General features: G+C 39.8%; 1 pseudogene; it reads left to right on the top strand.

Annotated features, from left to right (window-relative positions):
- The first annotated feature begins 10,478 nt into the window (after positions 1-10,478).
- LOC146723330 (uncharacterized) lies at positions 10,479-11,605 on the top strand (annotated as a pseudogene).
- The last annotated feature ends 13,085 nt before the right edge of the window (positions 11,606-24,690 follow it).

Here is a 24,690-nt window from a genome sequence, read left to right as displayed (position 1 = left end):
TTGTTTTCACCGAGTGACTTTAATTGCGTTTAATATGTTAACATAGATCGTTTCTATTCGATTTTTTTGATTGATATCACTGCTATTCTAAAGATATATTAATTTATTCTTATTTATCCGATTATTTGTTAATATCAGTTATTGTATTTTAGTTTGTCACTGAAGATGGTTAAATAATAACCGAAACGTTTGACAATTGATTGCTGTTATTACTTTATTACAACTTTACACCAAGATCGTGTACGTACTTTTTGCCCATTTGTTACTAATAATTATTATTTACTGAGTCTAACTAGTAAAAAGCGTGTTAAATAAAAATAATGCAAGAAAAAAATATAGATCCGAAAATCGCTAAATCGGGAAAGGAGACCTAAATTGTACTTATTAAGATAATATAAATCTTACTTTTATTTGGGACCTACTATACATATAAAATAGCACACATCTCTATTAATTCTCTAAAAATTCTTAGAGTTCATAACTAATAAATATATAATTAATAACGATGAAAATTAATTTTGTTCACCAGGAATGAAAAACTATGGTTATAAATTTGAACTGACAACACTGGCTTTAATTTAGAGTTGTTAATATATGTTTATTTTAACGTTTCGACCATACGGGTTGTGGTCCTTATCAAAAATACAATTGTGATATCCTAAAAAAAACCGATATTGTTACATCAGCCACGCTAATTGAACGAAGACATGAATTACAATTTAAAGACTTACTCGGAGTTACAGCATTTCGTCTTTTAGATGTGAGAATAAATTATGATTCGGAGAGATTTAACTTATGTCAAAATAATCAAATTATATCGAGTTATGTTTATGTCATCATGCCTTGACATAACGAACAGTACTAAAGTCGATAATAACGCCAAATAAGTATGTCAGAGGTCTCTCAACTTTTTGAACACAACTGTATGTAAGGATGATAATAATCTTATAACTAATTGGTACAGAAAACCAACATTCTCAGGAAGATATATCAATTTCTTCTCAAATCATCCAATATGAAATATAAAATTAACATTATTATTAACCTAGTCGACCATGCAATACTTTTGTCGGATAAACGGTTTCACGACTCAAATTTAAAAATTGTAAATAACATACTTGTTGAGAAACAGACAAATAATTTGAATGGTAATTTCGTGTCAAATTAATTGTAAGTACAAATAAACGTTAGAGGTAAGAACCCGCTTTTTCAAAACAAACTTGTTATTCCCCGCCAGCGAGGCAAGGACAACAGTTATCAATATTGATCGATATGAGAAATCAGCCGTTGACCGCGTGATTTCTGTCCCTTCACTCGGTCGGAAATCAATACCGGCCAATCGTGATTCTTCGCAAAAACAAGCGTCCCCTCCAAGAGGTCGTGTCAAAATCTCGCGCCTCGGCGAAGAACGCCCCGACTCTGAGCGTTCACTCCTCGAAAAACTGTAAAGTCAGCGACACCGAAAATCAGAACGATTACAGATTGGTTGAGTAATTCGAACATAACGTCTAAGACTGAAAGTGTACTGAAAAAAAAAATAAACTAATTGTGATACTGCATTCGGAGTGTTATCTCTCGAGAGTTCTCTTGTCAGCTGTTCTTTCCTTCGCGCTCTCTCTGAGCGATACCGGCGTCCGCGGTCAACGCGAACAAGAAAAAGGGGAAACCCAGTTTGCGTACGCGACATTGTTGGTCCTTCGAGCCGGATCGAAGGAATTGTGGAAGCTCAACGACCTTGGAAGTGACCACTGTGACGGAGATCTGACAACATCATTAGTGAGCAGTTGCTTGCCAAGCAGCAGTCACAACTGCACTCGGTGGCGCGAGCTCTTCCGAATTTCAAAAAACTCGGAAAGAACAATTATACGCCAGCGCTAATTAGATCGCGACTGACGGGCCTGAAAGAAGCTTGGGCGCTGTACACGACCTCTCACGCTGCGCTGATCCATGTCTTCCCAGGGGCCAAACGGAAGGACGTCGGCTACTTCGACAATGCGGAGTTCGAGGAACACGAGGAGATCTTCCAGAGGACGGCGGACTACATGACGGAATGCCTCGAAGAATTGGAGCCTCCTCTCAACTCAACTCCATTGGCAAGTCCACCGGCGTTCGGTAATCCCTTTGCGTTACTCTCCTTGTCGCACCTACCGTCTATCAATATACCCCCGTTCTCGGGAACCCATGAGGACTGGGAGAGTTTTCGCGATCGATTCACGTCGCTCATAATTAAAAATACAGAGTTAACTGCATTTTCCCGCATGCATTACTTAGCGTCTAGTCTCTCCGGGCGTGCTCTGGAATCGATACGAACTGTCCCAGTCACCGCCGACAATTTTGAAGTCGCTTGGCGATTGCTAGTCTCGCGCTATGATAACAAACGGCGACTGGTCGGCGTGCATGTCTCCGCGCTATGCAACCTGCCGGCCGTCACACGCGAATCGGCCGTCGAACTTAGCGAACTACAGGATAAAGCCAATCGAGCTATCGCGTCGCTCAGAAATCTCCACCGGTCGTCAGACGAAATTTTGAGTGATGTCCTAGTTCATCTCGTCACTCAGCGACTTGATCACGCCACGCACAAGGCGTGGCGACTGAAAGGAGGCAATGATGCCGCGATTCCAACATTCGAGGATTTAGATAGATTTATCTCCGCGCGCGTGCGAGCCTTGGAAGAACTCACGCCTCATAACGCGGCTAAGCCCACGCGTCCGTCAAGATCCGCCTCCGTGAACGCCGCCACCACGTCTCCAGTCTCGTGTCCGATTTGTAAGGCGAGTCATTACTTGAATAAGTGTCCGCAATTTGTTAAGAAAGGTCCGAGTCAACGCATGGAGTTCATCAAACAGCACCAAAGGTGCATTAATTGTCTCAGTGCGAAACACGCCTTGTATTCATGCCCAAGCCAATACACTTGTCGCCGATGCCAGAAAAGGCATCATTCGATGCTCCATGTTGATTCAGGCTCATGCGCTACCGCCTCGGTGGTCACTGCTGAATCGACTTCGCTTCGGTCGAAGCGAAAGGTAATCGCGGCGCGGTAGCGTTGTTTGCTTCGCAAAAATTATCGCATCAAACTCCGGTACTCCTTGCGACGGCGCGAGTCACGGTTCGTTCACCGGCGGGTCGCGACGCGAACGTGCGAGCGTTGCTCGATCCGGGATCGGAGATAACCTTCATGTCCGCTCGGCTTGCACAAACCTTAAGACTGCGTCGTTTCCAAGATCAGTTTTCACTCTCTGCCATCTGCGGTCTTAAAGCGGGTAACTGCAAGTTTGCAGCTCGAATTACGATCTCGCCGCAAAATAAATCAGAGCCGAGTCTCACAATCACTGCGTCGATTTTGCCTTCACTCGCTGATTACAATTCGGGGCTCGATCGAGCCAGGTGCAACTGGGATCATCTCGCCGATCTCGCCCTAGCAGATCCTCACTTCAATGGTTCTGATCCCATTGAGCTTCTCATCGGCGCCGATATCTATGGCGAGATATTCCTTGGCGAAATGCGGAAGGGACCTCGCGGGCAGCCCTATGCATTAAATACTATTTTCGGATGGGCAGTATCCGGTCCTACGAGTGTTTCACTTCAATCCCGCCGAACAATCACTGTTCAACATTGTTCGGCCTCAACGTCGCTTGCGCTCGATCGCGAACTGAGAAGATTTTGGGAGATCGAGGAAGTTCCGCGGCAGACTGTACTCGGCCCGGAGGAACAACGATGCGAGGATTACTTCATGACCACTTATTCGCGTTGTTCCGACGGCCGATACATTGTGCGCCTTCCATTCAAACGTGATCCTCCCAATAATATCGGTCGTTCTCGCGATACCGCTGAGCGATGTCTAAAGAGCTTACTTCGACGCTTTGAAATTAACGCCGAGTTAAGACAACAATATTTCAATTTCATGCGGGAATACGAAGCTCTGGGACACATGCGCAAAGCTTCACCTCTCTCAGAATCCTCTCAGTGCGTGTATATTCCTCACCATCCCGTCTTTCGCGACGGTAGTGCGACCACACACTTGCGCGTGGTATTCAATGCGTCGAGTCTAACGTCTAGCGGGAAATCGCTTAATGATAATTTACTTCCAGGACCGAAATTACAAACGGACTTGGCGGCGGTCGTGATGCGATGGCGACAGTTTCGCTACGTATACTCGGCCGATGTCGAGAAAATGTATAGGCAGATCGTCGTTGATCCGCGTGACACAAATTATCAACGCATATTATGGGTGGATACCGAGACGGAGCGCGTGCAAGAATATGAGCTCTTGACCGTGACGTACGGCATGGCGTCGGCGCCGTTTTTGGCGTTACGAGTGCTGCGCCAACTGGTCCGCGATGAAGGGCATTCCTATCCGTTAGCCGTGTCCGTCCTGACGGATAACATTTATGTTGACGACGTCTTGTTCGGCGCCGACGATATTCCTCTGCTTCGGCAGGCGCGCGCGCAAGTATGCTCATTGCTGCGCTGCGGCCAATTCAATTTGCGCAAGTGGTCCAGTAACTCGTCGGCTCTTCTGAGCGACATTGATGACAGCGATCACGGTTTGGCATGCAGCAAGGACCTTCAACCAGGCGAAAAGGTTAAAGTCCTCGGGATATGCTGGCACCCCGCTAAGGACGTGTTTCAGTTCCGCATTTCCTGCCCTCCCTCTGTCTCGATAACGAAAGATCGATTCTCTCGAATATCGCGCGAATATTCGATCCGTTGGGGTGGAGTGCTCCGGTCACGATAACGGCAAAAATCTTTCTTCAGCGACTGTGGCAATCACAGCTCGACTGGGATGACCAATTTTCCCCCGACCTCGCTGATGAGTGGGAAGTTATTCGGGCGTCACTCTTGTCACTTGATGGCCTTCAGCTCGATCGATGGGTTCGACGCGGATCGGATACAACGGCCTGCGAGCTGCACGGATTCGCGGACGCGTCCTCTCAGGCGTATGCAGCCGTGGTTTATCTGAGGCTTCTCTCGATCTCCGGAGAGGTCTCCTCGATGCTCCTCGTCGGAAAGTCTAGGGTCGCACCCGTTAAATCACTGAGCATTCCGCGATTGGAGCTCGCAGCAGCGGTGCTGCTCTCCAGATTAATGGAGTTCGTGATCGCGTCCCTCCACCTTTCCGAGGTTCCGTGCTACTGCTGGACGGACTCCACGGTCGTCCTTGCGTGGGTGACGCAACATCCGTCAAGGTGGCGAACGTTCGTGGCAAATCGCGTCGCGGAAATCCAGACCCGACTTCCCTCCGCTTCGTGGCGACACGTGCCCACCATCGACAACCCCGCCGACTGCGCGTCTCGCGGAATTCCCGGGCATCAGCTCGCATCACATCCGTTGTGGTGGCATGGTCCATTGTGGCTTAGGCTTCCAATCTCCGACTGGCCGGTGCCTGTCGACCCTCACCCTGAGACCTCAATGGAACAAAATGTAAAGACGCAAGTTCTCGTCGCGATGTCGAGAGACCCTGTCGAGTGGGATCTCGCCGCGCGCCACTCGTCGTGGCCGAAGTTAATGCGCATTACCGCCTACGTTATGCGATTTATCTCGCGTACTCACGGACGTATTACGTTGCCGGCTGAGCGCGTCGAGAGTCCCTCATCCTTGACGGGTCGCGAAATTCAACGCGCTACGAACTTTTGGGTAAAAACCATTCAAGCGGAGCTATTCGCGCGCGAGCTGACCGCGCTTCGAAGGGGAGACGCGCTCTCATCGAAAAGCGTACTGTTGCCTCTCGCGCAGTATTTGGACGAAGATCAAATAATTCGTGTTGGTGGGCGGTTGTCGCGGGCGCCCATCCCGGCTCACGTCAAACATCCGATCGTTCTCGCGCCCCATCCTCTCGTCCAGCTCCTCATACAGGATATTCACAAGCGATATCTCCATGCCGGCATCCAGCTTACTCTGGCTACGCTGCGGCAAAGGTACTGGGTGATCCGAGCTCGCGGTGCGGTCAGATCGGTCATCCATCGATGTGTCGCGTGCACTCGCGAGCGAGCTGCCGTCCCGACACAGCTTATGGGGAACCTCCCGCAATGCAGAGTCTCTCCTCCCGCGCGCGCCTTCATTCACTGCGGAGTGGATTATGCTGGCCCGATACTACTTCGAGCGATGTCTGGGCGCGGTGTGGCCTCCCGAAAGGCCTACATCGCCATATTCGTGTGTATGGCAACGCGCGCGGTACACTTGGAGTTGGTCAAGGGGTATGCCACTCCGGCATTTTTGGGGGCCTATTCGCGATTCGTGGCTCAACGGGGTCTTCCGACGGCGGTGTACTCCGACAACGGGACCACCTTCGTCGGAGCGGATCGCGAACTCACAGTCGCGTTTAGAGCGGCTCTTCGCGATCCCGGTTTTTTTAACAGGACGGCTTCGGACAATGTCGAGTGGCATTTTTTGCCTCCCTCCGCCCCTCATTTTGGCGGCCTATGGGAGGCCGGTGTACGAAGCGTGAAGCACCACATTCGCCGGGTGGTCGGAACGCACACGCTGACGTTCGAAGAATTCTCCACGCTTCTTTGTAACGTCGAGGCCTGCCTCAACTCTAGGCCCATAGCACCGCTCTCCGACTCGATAGATACATACGACCCGTTGACCCCCGGGCATTTTCTCATTGGTGCTGCTCTTAACTCGAGTCCGGAGCCTTCCCTGTTACAGATAAAAGAAAATCGCCTATCTCGATGGCAGTTGGTTCGGCAGCTCACCGAGCGTCTTTGGAAGCTGTGGCAGAGCGATTATATTAACATGCTGCAACAGCGGGGAAAATGGCGACATATTGAGAAGCCAAATATTCGGGTGGGACAATTGGTTTTGCTTCGCAATCCACTGCTTCCACCGTGCAAGTGGGAGCTCGGCCGCGTTGTTTTGTGTCACCCGGGTCTCGACGAATTGGTTCGCGTTGTTACGGTAAAAACGGCGTCGTCCGAGTACAAGCGTCCGATCGGTAGACTGTGCCTTCTGCCGATCGATATTGAGAAGTCGGAAAGCGCCGACAAGTGATGTCAAGTCTCGCCTCGACATGCCGACCACCTCGCTCAATTCTACTCGAAACCTTTTCTGCCTCATTAGTCACTCGCATCTCCTTTTTTCTTTCGAAACTATTGTTTCGAGGTGGGCGGTATGTTGAGAAACAGACAAATAATTTGAATGGTAATTTCGTGTCAAATTAATTGTAAGTACAAATAAACGTTAGAGGTAAGAACCCGCTTTTTCAAAACAAACTTGTTATTCCCCGCCAGCGAGGCAAGGACAGCAGTTATCAATATTGATCGATATGAGAAATCAGCCGTTGACCGCGTGATTTCTGTCCCTTTACTCGGTCGGAAATCAATACCGGCCAATCGTGATTCTTCGCAAAAACAAGCGTCCCCTCCAAGAGGTCGTGTCAAAATCTCGCGCCTCGGCGAAGAACGCCCCGACTCTGAGCGTTCACTCCTCGAAAAACTGTAAAGTCAGCGACACCGAAAATCAGAACGATTACAGATCGGTTGAGTAATTCGAACATAACGTCTAAGACTGGAAGTGTACTCAAAAAAAAAATAAACTAATTGTGATACTGCATTCGGAGTGTTATCTCTCGAGAGTTCTCTTGTCAGCTGTTCTTTCCTTCGCGCTCTCTCTGAGCGATACCGGCGTCCGCGGTCAACGCGAACAAGAAAAAGGGGAAACCCAGTTTGCGTACGCGACAATACTGAAAAACAATTGTTTTCCGGATAAACTCATTAAAAAATACATCAATAATAGAACCCATAATTTGTTACACGCGACAAGCAATGTAGATCAAAAAATTTTAAATAGAAATTCGACAGTCAATTTGAAGGAAAACTTCATCGTCATCCCATATTGCAATTGGTTTTTTAACGACATTTATAGATTTCTAAGGAAAAAACAACTTAATGTAATTTTTACCATCCCCAAAAAACTAAATTGTTTAATAAAAACAGGGAAAGATAATTAGATATTAACAAACAAACTGGCGTAGTTTACCGTATCAATTGTAACGATTGCGATTCTAGTTATGTAGGGCAGACAAAACGACATCTCGGTATAAGGATTAATGAACATAGACGCAATATTAAAAATTCAGCGAGTAATTTTTCTGTTGTTAGCGAGCACAGAATTATTCTAGGCCATGAATTTGATTGGTCTAATCCTTCTGTCTTGCACAAAGAAAATAATAGAAGAAAAAGGGAAATCGCCGAAATGTATTTTATTAAAAAACTAAATTCCACAATTAATTTACATAAAGACACAGAAAGTCTTAGCACGGTGTATGATTGTTTGTTTAGAAATTGATGTAACCTCTGACATACTTATTTGGCGTTATTATCGACTTTAGTACTGTTCGTTATGTCAAGGCATGATGACATAACTCGATATCATTTGATTATTATGACATAAGTTAAATCTCTCCGAATCATAATTTCTCACATCTAAAAGACGAAATTCTGTAACTCCGAGTAAGTCTTTAAATTGTAATTCATGTCTTCGTTCAATTAGCGTGGCTGATGTAACAATATCGGTTTTTTTTAGGATATCACAATTGTATTTTTGATAAGGACCACAACCCGTATGGTCGAAACGTTAAAATAAACATATATTAACAACTCTAAATTGAAGCCAGTGTTGTCAGTTCAAACTTATAACCATATAATTAATAAATTTCTTTAATCTTAAAAAATGCACGCATTATTTTGTTAAAAAGATAAAATTACTTACCAGAGAGCTCTACAAATAAATAATTATAAATTTCTTTTATCATAACTACAAACGTCAATAACTATGCTTACTTCTGATACTTATTAAAGTTAGATCAATTTTGTCATTTCTATAGTCACTTTGTTGATTTTATAAATATTTCGTAGTGTACTTTGTACATGAACATTAATATTAATTTATTGTTATTTTGCATTTGAATATCATTATAATGTTAATGACATTCCAATCATGTTTCCTGTTGTAGTGAATTTATACTGTTTATAAAAATTAAGTTTTCTTAATTTTTCTTTAAAAATAAGCAAAATTTAAACAACTTTGATAAAAATGAACAAAATTTAAATCCAAAGAAAAAGTTTCAAAGCTTGCAATCTTTATAAAATGTTACTTTTTTTAGTTTCTGTGAATTTATTAATTTTTGAAAACCATGAATTATATATATATATATATATATATATATAAAATGTTGTGTGCCTCGGGTGAGACACAAGGGGTCGCGCCAAATTAGGATAAGGATCCGGGGCGTCAGGACTTATTTCGGGTTGATGAAATAAATGCACTTCACTTTTATTATTAAAATTTTTATTCAAGTAAACCGCTTGACTTTTATTTGTTTCACCACTGTTACACTTGTGCGTATATTGGTTTAACGGCACTGTTTAACTATAACTTCGCGTATCGCGCGCGACTGCGAGAAGATGTTAAGATCGCACGCGGCTAGCGAGATCGTTTTAACGAACGACGCGAAAGCGTCTTGAGAGCGAACTTTCGACTGAGCGGCGCGTCTCCTGCTTCGTTTTTATAGTATCACTTTTTGGGATTTTCTCGATCGGAAGGGGTGCCTGGCAACAGGCCCCCTCGGTCAAGGACCTAAGTGCAAGCGACGCAGATTCAAAGTCCTTCTGCTTTGCTTGCGCGTTGAGCTATTTCGGTTCCGCGTATATCTCGCATCATATGCGTTTTTACGCGGTCAGTGTCCGTCGTCAAGCGGATGTAATACGAATAATTATTTCTTAATAGTTATATCTCTTAGGGATATAACAAAAATAAAAATTTTTGTCTTGTGGACTTCTCACTTTCTCAAAAAATCTACGACAATTTTTAACTTTGCAATGTAAGAGTTTAAAGTTGTCCCTGTAAAATCATTTTTTTAATGTTTCTAAAATTTTTTATTATTGCATTATTGCGAATTAAGTAAAAAATGAGTATTTTGACTTTAATTGTTCATAATTTTGTTAAAAATTATCGTAATTCAAAAATAACGATAAAATTAATGAAGTCGCCAGTGATGAGTAAACCCATACAAAATTATCTGATTTGCAAAAAAATGTATCACGAGCTCCAATACGGCTGCTGTGACATCATCCTCAGGTGTTCAAAATGCAACATATTCGAAATTTCAAGCGCTAATAAATCAGAACCGTACGTGACAAAATTTTCCGATTTGCAAAATGTATCACGAGCGCTAATAGGGCTGCTGTGAAATCATTCTCAGATGAAATGTTAGAATTAGTGTGACGGTTAAATAAAATGTGCAAAGTGCAACATATCCAAAATTTCAAGCGCTAATGAATCAAAACCGTACGTGACAAAATTATCCGATTTGCAAAAAATGTATCACAAACGCCAATACGGCTGTTGTGACATCCTCAGATGAAATCATCATAAAAATGCAATATATAAAAAATTTCAAGTGTCAATAATCATATAAAAATCATGGCAAAGAGACATACTCTGTCAGTATTTTATCAAGGTTCCGCAAGAGCATCAAGATGGAAGTAAGTTTGTTGGAGCAATCTACAAGAGTAAATTCGATGGAAGAATACATTGTGTGGGAGCAGCAATGTGATGAATTTATTGCATTATTGGAAGAACAAAGTCGAATTAAACGTCCACGATTAGCGATCGGAGTTCGGCAATCGCTTGTCGCCCAAATTGCTCGTCTGGAAAATTTGAAGAATGCTATACGCAGACGTTTCATACACGCAGGTGCCAGAAGTAGAAAACAGACTCATATGGCGAGAAATTGAGAGCCGCATATTGACTGGTGCGGTCATAAATTGTAATCACATCGAATCTCGTCAATTTCTTGAAAATGCTAAAGACATTGTGATCGAGAACGTGCAAAAAGTGTTGCAAAAGTATACTAGTGTTAAAGTAAACACTGTGTTTAATGGTGAGTTTGTGTCGGGTAATAAACATGCCAATAAAAGTATAAATACGAGAAACTATGAACTTTTTCGCACGTCTGATATACGCGAATGGTTTGAGCACCGCGTCATCGAGCCCACGCTAGCATCGCTTGAAGAATTTCAAGAACGTGATAGTAGTTGGGCATTATCGCGAATAATCAATTTGATTATAAATATCAACAAGTACAATCCGATGCTTGCAGGATGTTATATTAAATTACCGCGTGAGATAATGATGAAGAGAGCGATTGTAAACGTGCAAACCAAAGACAATGCATGTTTTGCGTGGGCGGTAGTCACAGCTTTGTGTTTCACCCTGCTAAGAGAAATGTGGATCGGGAATCCTCCTATCCCCATTACACAACAGTACTGAATTGCAAAGACATTGAGTTTCCAGTGACTCTGAATCAAATATAAAAATTTGAAATAACATCTCAATCAATGTCTACAGCAATGAAAACGGCATTATTCCGCTACGGCTTTCGGAGCAGAAAAAAGACAAGCACGTCAATTTGCTGTACGCGCAAAACAGTAACAGTGTCGGACATTTTGCATGGATCAAAAATCTCTCAAGGCTTGTCAGCTCACAACTGAGCAAATATGGTCACAAGAAATATATTTGTGATTGGTACTGCAACGTCTTTTCCTGTGCCGAAACGCCAAGTTCGGACAGGGGAGCGTTCAATTTAAAGATTCTCCAAGTTTAACTAATAAACGGTAAAAAATCGGTATCAGAAGAGTTAATTCTACGCCCTTAGGGGCGTTCATTAACTCACGGTAAAGTTGGGCGCCAGGCGCAGGTGAACGCGCCACGATAATACTGTGAACGGTACTTAACGTCACTTTTCCAAAAGTCATACAGAGTCGCGGGTCTATAGGAGTGATGGGTCTATAGTTGAGAGAGAGGTATAGAGAGACATACACGTGGTGTTAGAGTTTGACAGATATATATATTTGACACTTAGGAATTACAACTTGACATCGGATACATACAATTGGACAATAAAATTAAGTAACAAACAGTAAGATATAAACTAGCGGTACCGAATCAAAAATATAATATAATAAGATCTGCGAGTAACGGTATTTTCGAAATTGACTTATAAAATCAGTATTAATTATACACGGTGAAACATTCGATATAATTTCGCGACAATAATATACAAACGGAATAACAAATACAAAATCGGTAAACGTTATGATGGTCTAACTTATTTTCGCGGGCCCGTGGAATAGACAGAGGTCACAATACGATATTCCGAGACACGGCACGGTATGAAAAAACAAGATAACAACTAGATGACGGAAATTTCGTGATTCTCTCGCACGACTCTCTCGCCGAGTCGAGAACAATGAAATAGTTAACAAACTCGCGGAGACGGCTACACGCAAATCCCGAAAATCTAATAATCGAGCTAATAAAAACGTGACTCTGAATATTTCGGTAACCCGAATTTACGATAATTATTTTCGAGACGATAGACTGTCGGCGGCACTTTTCGGAGAGAGCTCTCTTCGCGAAACGCAAGTCGGCTGGCTCCGCGATACGATATCCCGAAAAACGAAAAAGAGAGAGACCGCTCTCTCACACACAAAACGATACGAAAAATGAGAGAGTACGGTACTCACGGTAATTACGCTATACTATCAATCTCTACGGTACCAACCAACACGTAACTACGACTACTCGAGAGGCGGCTTACAGTTTCTGGCGGTGAATTCGAGTCCTTAAGTCGCACTTGTGGAGTCCTGGAGGCACCCTCTCTAGCCTACGGCACACCGAACAGTGGAGAGCCGGGCCTCGCGCGTCTCGGTACCTTCTTTTTCGCGCCGATCTTTTGCGCATCCCTCGATGATAGGGTCGATGGCGGGGGCCCTAAGGTTTCCCCCCCGCCTCCCCCGTTAGCTGAGGTAATTCTTACGCCGGTAATGTATCGCTGGTTGACAGGATTTTCCTCCGGGTTTCTTCCCGCGGCCTCTCTCCTTCGGGAACAAACGGGAGGCTGGCCGGGCCCTCCGCAGTCCCCCTTCCGGATCGGCCCTGTGGTTTATTTGGCTCCCGGAGTCCTCTCGGTATCTATAATATTCCAACGCCTAGATTCTGCGCGAGATATATCAAATTAAACTACGAATATTTGATACTTAACTGCGCGAGGTCCCGCGCTCTCTCTCTCCTATGCTCGCTCCATCCTCCTTTCGCGCTGCGGTATTCCGGCATCCTCCTTCTCTCTCTTGCTGCGGCACTCCGGCATCCTCCCTCTCTCTCTTGCTTAACATGTCTCTCTCCGGCCGCTTTCTCGAGCCGTCCTTGTCGCTCTACCTACGAATCGCGTCGCACGCGCATTGACAGGCCGATGCTGCGTGCAACGGCGATTCTCGCAAAAATACGGTAATACAAAATACGAAAAACGACGGATCGCACCCTCCCCGAAGTGAGGGGCGCTCCAGGTCTCCGCGGCCTACCCGATCGGGCTCTTTTTCGCCCTTGTGACGGCGCTTCAAAAGCGTCACGTCACAGTACGTATAAATTTACATTATATAAAATGATTTATACATCTAACATATTACGCTTAACACTTTTTTTAACATCTGTGATGTCTTTTTTACGGATTTTACATATTTTTGCAAAGTTCATTAAAATATATATTAATTTTTGCAAAGAATTATTTTGGATATAAAATAAGGTGGGAAGAAAGGTAATATAGTGAGAGAGGGAGGGAGAGAGGATGGGTGAGCGAAAAAAGAAGGAAGGGAGAGAGGGGAGAGGGAGAGAAAGGGGGAGAGAGGGAGTGGGAGAAGGAGAAGAAGAGAGAGAGAGGGGGGAGAAAGGGGGAAGAGAGAGAGAGAAAGAGAGAAAGAGAGAGAGAGAGAGAGAGAGAGAGAGAGAGGGGGGGGAGATATTTATAGCTCTTTTTATTATATATCATCATATCAAATTGTTTTGTGGGTATTATCGATAGCTGAATGTTTCTATACTGTTGTATACAGTGTTTTTAGATTTATGAAAGTCTTATTGTTTTTAAGTATTAGAGATGGAAGTATTATATTCATGGTCAGAAAATGTGTAGTAAAAACATCAAGAAACAATTTAGCCATTAAATTTCAAGCAGACATTACACTTTTTTTAAAATTTGATCAGTAAAATTTAAATATAAAAAGATATATATTTTATATACGTATACAATTTCTTAGTGCATTATAAAAATATAGTAATCTTACATATTATAATTTAATCAAAAAATACGTTTTAAATTTTAAATATAATTCCTTGCAACAATAAAATGCGTTTATGAAAATATTTTGGTGTCATTGTATCTATTTTGATCTTACTTAAATATTCAAAATTTGTATTGTTTTTTATAAACTTTGACATCACGTACAACATGTTAATTTAAATTAAATGAATAATTAATTTCATATTGTATATATTCTACTTCGCATTGCAGCATTAAAATATTCTTGTGTCATCGTATCTATTTTGATTAAATATTCAAAATTTTGGTATTGCATCCGATAAACTTTGATACCATCTTTAACGTGTTAGTTTAAATCGAATAAATCATTTATTTTATATTGTATATCTTACTTCGAAAAATTAAAAGTCAAGACTTTTTTGAAGCTCATTAGTTAAATTATGATACGTACCCACACATACGCATACGTATACTATTCTTGAAATAAGAAAACAAATATAATTTTATTATATATGATTAAAATTAAAATATAGGCTTTTAATTTGGTATAAATAATTAAATATTACTTGTGATTAAAGATATCTGTGCACATGCGCTAAAGAAGACAAGAAATGTTCGGCAAGTTAAAATTTAAAAAAATTCGAATCTTGTCATAATTTTAGTGTAATAGATCCTAATAACGAAACCATTATTTTTGTTAGTCCTAAAAAATGAGTTTAGAGGTGCAACCATATCCTTTAAAAAATTAGTTTTTACATTCCGAAGCGAATATTTTTGAAACAAATAAAAATATAATAGATTTCAATGTTCAAATAAAAGTCTTATAGCTTTAAATATACTTTACAAAGGTATGCTTGAATTTAAAAAAATGATAAAATTTTTCAAAATATCTCCCTCAATATTTTTTATATTTTAAAAAATTTTGAATTATATATATTTTAATGCTTATGTGTTATGCCAAATTCAACCATATATATAATAAAATTATGTTTGTGAACAAAGAAGAGCTGTAAGAGCTATATTAAACAAATTGCAGTTGTCAGATAATCTTAATAAAATTCATTTAAAACGAGAAAATAAATACATAAGCCATAAACATTTATGTGTAGATGATATTAATAAAATGTATTTTAAAAAGAGAAAATAAATATATAAGAAATAAAACAATTATGCAAACGTTTCGGCTGACATTTCAAGCCTTCTTCAGCGCAATACAAATATTTTAATTATAAATTAGAACGTGATATTAAACATTAAAGACGGTAGTTAACATAGTCAAGATAATAAATATGTGAAGTCAGTTATTGTCTCAATACATATGTTGTTGAACAAGTCATCGTGTATGACAACCATCGTTTCCGATACATACTTTGTTCGAGAAAACGCACCATGCAATCACCCATGAGAATAGACTTCCTGATTTATTGGTCAAGGGAGATATCTTGATTAAATCCTCCCGATGAAATGTTGTTAAACATTAAATCAAGATCTAAATAAACAAGATCCGATTATTCATTATATTCTGACAAGTAAAATGCACTGTACACTCACTCAAACAAATCGGTGATAATTTTACAAAAGATCCACGTATCAAATCCGACATCCCTTTAAACAAGGTTTTTTGCAGAGAACAAAACAGAACGTTAAACCATCACAACTCTCAGATCGCAAATGCGAAAATACCTCAATGTTTTACTTTCTTATATCAAGGTTTGTTTATAAACCCTGATAATTTTGGCAAAGACTCTATAATGTTGTTATATATGTCAGGCAAAAATTCCGTATCAGTTTGTAGATTCAATCCATTAGCTTGTCTTTTTATAAATAACATTTCCGATATTAGTCTTTTATTATAATAAGGTTCTTTATCTAAAATTTTAACTTCGCTCCAATCAAAATCATGAGAGAACTCCAATCTATGATCCGTAACCACCGATTTCCCCCTTCCTCGGGGATGACGTTATCGACGTCGTGAGTGAGATTCGCGGTGTCCTCGTTGAGAATGTGAAAGGTTTGTTCGTTGTTAAATTGTAAAATGGAGTCGTACTCTGGCGATGTGATTGGTAGATTTTGATCCGGGATATAATATTCAGGATCGGGTAAGAATTGATGATTAGGGTTCGTTATTAACGTATTTGATTCTAACGGCGAGGGCTCCGGAAATTGCGGGTGAGAATAATCAATGTAGGGCGGAAGGTTATTTATAGGCGAATGAACGTCTGGAGAAGGGGATCGAACGATTACTCGCGTAGGAAATATTTGGACATGTAAATTTAAGACTCTTCTTGTCCTACGTTCGCGTAGTCTGTGGAGACGTTGCTCGTCGCGATCAATTTGATTCTTCCTTCGGAAGGGAGAGACCATCTAATGGTTAAATAAATTTATATGAATAATATGTTTAATAGAACTGAGATAGTTAAATAATCAAAGGTAATTGAATGTGACTCACGTTTAAGTCGTGATTTACGTGTTAAAGAGTTAGAGACGAGATGAAAGGTTAATCTATACGAGAATGCCCTTCACCTGTTAATTAATTAAGCGTTGTGTCAATTATAATTATAATTAAACGATACTGAAAGAGAATTGGTAATAATGTGGAATAGGGAAAGGAGTCTTAGTACATGTATTAATATCTATATCAAGAATATTAATATTTGTACTTTCAAGCATCAAAGATTTAAGTCTTAAATATTTCTATTTCTTAATAATAAATTAATTAAATTTAATAAAGGAAATAAAACATTTTATCGTGTTCTGATATTGGACTTATTTGTAATTAAATATTATAGGTCTACGCTTATTGTGATAAAGCTCTTTGATTGTTAATTGACTGAAATATAACCTAAGAGCTTTGCACATTCACATTCCACAGTAATCAAAGAGTTAGGATTATCAATTCTTTAAGGTAACGTATTGATAGTTTGTTAATTACTTGTCATATTGCAAATACAATTTGACTTTATCACTTTATAATTATTAAAAATCGTTTTAGAGTGAATCTTATGTAACAAGCTTTTTTTGGTTTACTTCGGAATTTTTTATAAAGAACTCATAAATGTTTTTTATATGTACAAAAAATTTCATTCTAAAAAAGGTAAAAAAAGATGTTAAGTCCGCGTCAAAAACTATATCTCCAAAATCTTACAGAATCTTAATTGTATATATTTGTTACACGTAACGTTTTCACCAACAGATTTAGAATATAATCATGTTAAATCATTATATTCCTTATTAATTTGATTGCATAGAAAATATTTAATTATCACGCACATGATTTTATATAATAAACAATTATCTCATCAATATGAATATGTGCAGATATAATATAATAAATATAAATATGTGAATATATTATTCTGTTTGCAATTTTTAATTATTAAATTATATTATTTCCAAATTATATGCATAATAGATATGCAACAAAACTATTATTATTAACAATATATATTTGCAATCCAGATATTATATGAAACTATTCACACACAAGAAAAATAATATTTTAAAAAGTAATTGCTGGTGTACGATTACATTTTTGTTTAATTGGCAAACAAATATTTAATAAAATTTATTAATTTAAAAAAAGGAAAAAGAAAAATGAATCTTTTCAATATAAAAAAAATATAAATATATAAATAAATACATAATAACAAAATATATACATTCTAAGCATTTAAATAATAATACAATTTTAAAACAAGATCATTTATATAAATATTTATATACAACGTATTCTAATTATGTTATTCAATATTTTTCAATATTTCTCTCTAATAATTTATTTATAATAAATAAACACAATTTGAATGTAATACCTGATTGCCATTTTCCAAATTATGTAAGCGATTATCTAATCGTGTACATAAAATTTTTCAAATATTTCAAATATACAGGGTGAGCCATTTGAATCTATCACCCCAAATATTTTCGTTCTTTTGCATTTTACAAGAAAATGTTTCAGATAAAAGTTATATGGTTTCGAGGGGGACATAAGATGGTGTCAATAAGTTGACCTCGAATAGTTGCTTAAAGGTCACATGAAGGTCACCTTCAATATGTTAAATGGAACTGCCTATTTTTTATTGCATATTCTTGTAGCTTATCTCGAGACGTTTCCAAAACACTATAAACAAATGTATTTTCGTTAAGTATTTTTCGAGTTGTGAGGCTTGAAAGCTACAGTGTTCTGTAACGTTCTGTTCGTTAAGTAGTTTCCGAGTTGTGAGTCATCTGAATAGTCAAAAATGTTATCTCAAAGTATACATCGAGAAGAGAAATGTTAAATCTTTCAGTTGGGTACGTACATTACGTTCTATTTCCTTACTGTTACCTCTGATCGTGAGTTTCACGATACTGTTATTAATGCTATCGTTGACAGGAAGATTTAACTGTATTTCATTAATTAAATATCGAGCACATTCGTTGACATTAGTTGAAATAAAATTTAGACGATTTAAATTAGCGTTCACACAATCAACTATATTTTCTACACCTTGAAAAGTCGTTCTCTGCATGACTATCGCAATGTTGTAAGTTTTACGTTTCTTCGCCTTCGGTCCGTTTTCGTTCGTATCCTCCACAGTCTCGGAAGAAAGATCTTCTTGCTCGTTTTCACGATATGTTATTAGTATGGCTCTAGCACCATATGCGGTAGTGAAATTTACAATTATCTTGTTAAAGATGATCGAGCTCAAATTAATTTTATCACCGTTTAAGTAGCTCGACATCGTTTTCATGTTTTCTTGAAATTTTTGCCACGATTCCATGTCAAAGCAAATCCCTACAGCTCCGTGAGATGTTAATTTAACAGCAGGCAGAAAATCCAGTTCGACGTTGTCTTCCGTCATAAGACCCACTTGAATTTTCTTCGTGTAGGATGAATTCAATCCCTATGTTGTTGACAGCAACATACGTGGTTGTTGCTCGATTTTCTTAAGATTGTTCATGGTAGTTGCTACCGCGTAGAAAATCAAAGATATAATAATCAAAGACACGGAAAAATCAAAAAATCGAGAACTTTTTACTAATAAACTTTTTTACTAACGAACTTGAAAGTCCGGACGATGAAAGACGAGTGAGCGAAAATTTTCAAGAAAATTTATAAGAAGGAAGATAAAATAGAAAAGTGGTAGGGAGAAAATGTATGCGTAGATAAATAAAAATTATGAGGAAGGGATTTTTTAAACAATATAAATAATATAATTTTTAATGTGGAAGGGGAATTTTTTAAACAATAAAGCATTAGGGAGAAAATGCATGCGTAGTATAATATGTGGGAGGGGAATTTTTTAAACAATATAAACGATATAATTATTAATGTGGAAGGGGAATTTTTTAAACAATATAAATGATATAATTTTAAATCTGACTTCAGAGAAAATATAAAATTCCTATCGTTATCGAGAAAAGATACTTGAAAATTCCTCATCTTGATTTCTATAAACTTTTTGTAACTAAGTAAATAACGTCCTAGATTAAATATTTTCTGTATCTAAGTAAATATTACCATATATATATATATATATATACTAGCTTTTCGGACCGCGCTTCGCGCGGTCCTCAAAGCCAGCCTTTCTATTCGGACCGCGCTTTGCGCGGTCCTCATATAGTCTATATTAAATCCGTTTTAACACAAAAAATTAATTCTTTTTTTGTATTACCGCGAACTACTTCCACATTTGTTGTTCGACTTTCACGAAATTTATACCAAAATAAATGTTTAAATTTTTTTGTGGATGACTACTATGTTATCTATTTCTTTCTCCCAGATATTTTATTTTCTTTTTTTAAGACACGCTTTCTCTCTCTCTCACTCTAAAACACACGCGCTCCCTCTCTCTCTCTTTAAGACACATGCTCTCTCTCTCCTTATCTCTCTCCCTCCCTCTTTCTTTAAGACACACGCTCTCTCTCTCTCTCTCTCTCTCTCTCTCTCTCTCTCTGTGTGTATGTGTGTGGGGTTTTTTAAGTTTACGCTTTCACCTACGCATCCACCCACACAATCGCATATTTATGAACGGATTTTTTAAAAAATTGGTACCAAAATGTTGCAAATTTTTGGCGACGATGTGGTTTTTTCAAGTGTTACACCTCCACCCACACGCATGCGCATTTATGGACCAATTTTCACGAAATTAGTACCAAAATGTTGCAAATTTTTCTGAGAAAGCTGCTGTGTGGTTTTTTTAAGTTTTATCCCACCCACGCATGCATCCACGCATTCACACATTTATTCACATACTTTTTTGAAAAGTTTGTAGTTAAATTTTGTTGGAGATGGCTACTATGATTTTAACAAATTTTTATCATCCTATTCATCCACCCACGCACCCATGCACCCATTTGCATACGCATTTATTGACTTGGTCACACCAAGAAGTAATTTTTAAAAAATTTGTGTACGTATTTGTGATTATGTGTGCAATTCGTGTAAATAAACCTTTAATTTGTATGCAATTTTCACGAAATTAGTACCAAAATGTTGCAAATTTTTGCAATCACAAACATGTACACAAATTTATTTAAAATTACTTATTGGTGTGACCAAGTCAATAAATGCGTATGCACATGGGTTCATGGGTGCGTGGGTGGATGAATAGGATGATAAAAATTTGTTAAAATCATAGTAGCCATCCCCAACAAAATTTGAGTACAAATTTCGAAAAAGTCTGTGAATAAATGTGTGAATGCGTGGGTAAATGCGTGGGTGGGATAAAACTTTAAAAAACCACACAGCAGCTTTCTCAAAAAAATTTGCAACATTTTTGTACCAATTTCGTAAAAATATTGGTCCATAAATGCGCACGCGCGTGGATGAATGCGTGGGTGGAGGTGTAACAATTGAAAAAACCACATCGTCGCCATCTTCAAAATATTTGCAACATTTTGGTACCAATTTTAAAAAAATCGGTTTATAAATATACGATTGCGTGGGTGGGTGCGTGGGTGGAGGCGTAAACTTAAAAAAATAAAACACCAGCTTTGTCAAAAAAATTTGCAACATTTTGATACTAATTTCGTGAAAATTGGTCATAAATGCGCATGCGCGTGGGTGGGTGCGTGGGTGGAGGTGTAACACTTGAAAAAACCGCATTGTCGCCATCTCCAAAAAATTTGCAACATTTTTGTACCAATTTCGTAAAAATATTGGTCCATCAATGCGCACGCGCGTGGATGATTGCGTGGGTGGAGGCGTAAACTTAAAAAAATAAAACACCAGTTTCCTCAGAAAAATTTGCAACATTTTGGTACTAATTTCGTGAAAATTGGTCCATAAATGCGCATGCGTGTGGGTGGATGCGTGGGTGGATGCGTGGGTGGAGGTGTTACACTTAAAAAAACCGCATCGTCGCTATCTCCAAAAATTTTGCAACATTTTGATACCATGTGTTCAGAAATATTGCAAAAAAAAAATTTTTTCGCAAAAACATACCCTCCTCTGAAGAAAAAAAATAAAAATAAAAAAATTAAAAAAAAACCCACAGCAGCCACCCCCGAAAAATTTGCAACATTTTGGTACCAATTTCGAGACAATCGGTCCACAAATGCGGAAGTAGTTCGGGCACAGACAGACAGACAGACAGACGGACGGTGCTTATATATATAGATTAAATTAATCCCTCTCTCTCTTTCTCTCTCTCTCTCTCTCTCTCTCTCTCCCTCTCCCTCCTCAATATTATATATAATAATATAATATTATAAATAAATATTATATAATATAATCATTTTTTGCAGTAAAACAGAAAGCTCGATGGGCAAGAGCCGGAAGAGGTACCAATTTAAAAAAAATCGGTTCATAAATATACGATTGCGTGGGTGGGTGCGTGGGTGGAGGGGTAAACTTAAAAAAATAAACCAGTAGTTTTCTCAAAAAAATTTGCAACATTTTGGTACTAATTTCGTGAAAATTGGTCCATAAATGCGCATGCGCGTGGGTGGGTGCGTGGGTGGGGGTGTAACACTTAAAAAAACCGCATCGTCGTTATCTCCAAAAAAATTTGCAACATTTTGATACCATGTGTTCAGAAATATTGCAAAAAAAGATTAAACATACCCTCCTCTGTAGAAAAAAAAAAAAAATTAAAAAATTAAAAAAAAACCCCACAGCAGCCACCCCCAAAAAATTTGCAACATTTTGGTACCAGTTTCACGAATATCGGTCCACAAATGCGGAAGTAGTTCGCGTACATACATACAGACAGACGGTGCTTATATATATAGATAAAACATGGGTAAGAATACACGTCTATGAGAAAAAAGATAAAAAAGATAAAATAAATCGAAAAAGTTACCTGAAAATCCCCCATTTTGATTTCCATAAACATGTATAAATACGGCTCTCGGAGTTAAGTTAGCTAGCTACATTTTTGAATTTCGTCTCTCGCGTACTCACGTATTCGACGCAAGTGTACTATTAAATTTCAAATAATGAGTTTGAAAAAAGTAATTGAAATTTGTCTATCACTAGCGCAGAGTTTATGCGGAAAAAATTTTTCCAAGCATATATATGAATTAACATGCGCGAGTGAAGACAAATGCTTCAATATTTTTGGAAAATTCGCGGGGGAATGTCCCAACGCTGTACTAGCGGTATTATTCCGACTAGGACATTTTAGTGTTTTTCGCGAATTAGTGATTATCGCGGGTGAGGTGATCGAGTCGCGATACTATTTTGGTGGTGAGAAAGAAAACGACGCAGCAGGTCACATAGAATATCTCCTCCTACATTTTCATCGAGTTCTCCGGGGAGAAGATAATAATGGTAAGTTTTTATTTTTTTTTTTACACTTAAATATAAATAAAAATTAATTAAAACTACCCCAATTATTTATTTAAATCGCTAAAACTTTAGCTTTCGTACGCCCTGTCGCACGCGTTACAGGAAACCGGTTGCGCGTACTAGAGAATCGCCCCGTATCACTTAGATTAAGGTTAAATAGAAGACGACGAGCGGATTCTTCGCCGGAGCCCGGACCTTCGCGTAAGCTTTTAACATTATAAATTATATCGCGCTGCTAGAAAACATTATATTAAACAAGAAATTTTTTAATAAAAATAATATACGTTCCAGGCCGTGCACGCATCGTGTTAACGCCGGAGCTGGAACATCCGGTTATTGATTTAGCCGAAAGTGATAACGACGTGAAAGAGGTGCGGGTTCGCGAAGTAAGTCCGTTCGATGAGGCGGCCATATTTACTCCGCTTGAAAGTAAGTAAGAAAAATACTACAGTGCTATATATCAACACAAAAGATTTTTTAATTATGTGAAATACTAATAATATATGACTGATGAATATTAGATGACGCGGCGAATGAAAACGTGGTCGTAGAGGAGCGAGAACGGGAGGAGGAAATCGACGAGGAAATAAACACGATTTCGGAAGATGAAGAGGAGCTGGAGGAGGAAGTGGAGGAGGAGGAGGAGGAAGAGGAGGAGGAAGAGGAAGATGAAGAGTTGGAAGAAGAAGAAAGAGAGCAAACGGAAGATGAAGAAGAAGAGCCGGAAGATCGAGAAGAACAAACGGGAGATGAAGAAGAAGTGGAAGATGAAAATAACAACGCCACGTTTTCTGTAGAAGAAGAAGAAGAAGAAAATAGCGGGGCGATGGGCGAGGAAGGTAATAATTTCATATTTTATACTTAATCTTCTCCTACGTTTAAATTTTTTGTTTATTTTAATTAAAATAAAATTTTATTAGGAATTTGTAACGGCGTGGCCGTTACTAACGCCTCGCGGGCCGATCACCCGCCCGCCACTTGAGGCTATGGCGCCTAAGGCGCCCCTAAACACAAAAACATAAGCGATACACGGGTCACCCTACCCCAGGGGCGCCCCACTACGAAGCCGGCGTTACCCCCACCACAGCCTCGATGTAGAGTGGGGGAACCGCCGGCAGGGTATATAAGCCGGCTCGACGGATGAGCCGGCACCAGTCCTGTTCCGGACCTCCTAGCCAGGCAACGGGCTTCTCGTTGTTACGCCGGGTTTCTCGGTTTCTGGCCTCCTACCTTTAGTATCGGGCAACGGGTTTCTCGTTGTTACGCCGGGTTTCCCGGTTTCCGGTCTCTTCCTGCTATACACCGGGTGACGGGTTTCTCGTCATTACGCCGAGTTTCCCGGTTTCCGGTCTCTTCCTGCTACACGCCGGGCAACGGGTTTCTCGTTGTTACGCCGGGTTTCCCGGTTTCCGGTCTCTTCCTGCTACACGCCGGGCAACGGGTTTCTCGTTGTTACGCCGGGTTTCCCGGTTTCCGGTCTCTTCCTGCTACACGCCGGGCAACGGGTTTCTCGTTGTTACGCCGGGTTTCCCGGTTTCCGGTCTCTTCCTGCTACACGCCGGGCAACGGGCTTCTCGTTGTTACGCCGGGTTTCCCGGTTTCCGGTCTCTTCCTGCTACACGCCGGGCAGCGGGTTTCTCGTTGTTACGCCGGGTTTCCCGGTTTCCGGTCTCTTCCTGCTATACACCGGGTGATGGGTTTCTCGTCATTACGCCGGGTTTCCCGGTTTCTGGTTTCTTCCTGCTATAGGCTATACGCCTCCGTACACCGTATCTCTAAGTTATACCGGGTAATTTGTAAATCTTTTCCGGACACCGCTACA

Source organism: Nylanderia fulva, unplaced genomic scaffold, assembly GCF_048542155.1.
Source record: "Nylanderia fulva isolate GAGA-0341 unplaced genomic scaffold, ASM4854215v1 Scaffold207, whole genome shotgun sequence".
In the NCBI taxonomy this organism is placed as follows: Eukaryota; Metazoa; Arthropoda; class Insecta; order Hymenoptera; family Formicidae; genus Nylanderia; species Nylanderia fulva.
The sequence above is the reverse complement of the archived record's forward strand: the minus strand, read 5'-3'. Positions and strand labels throughout refer to the sequence as shown.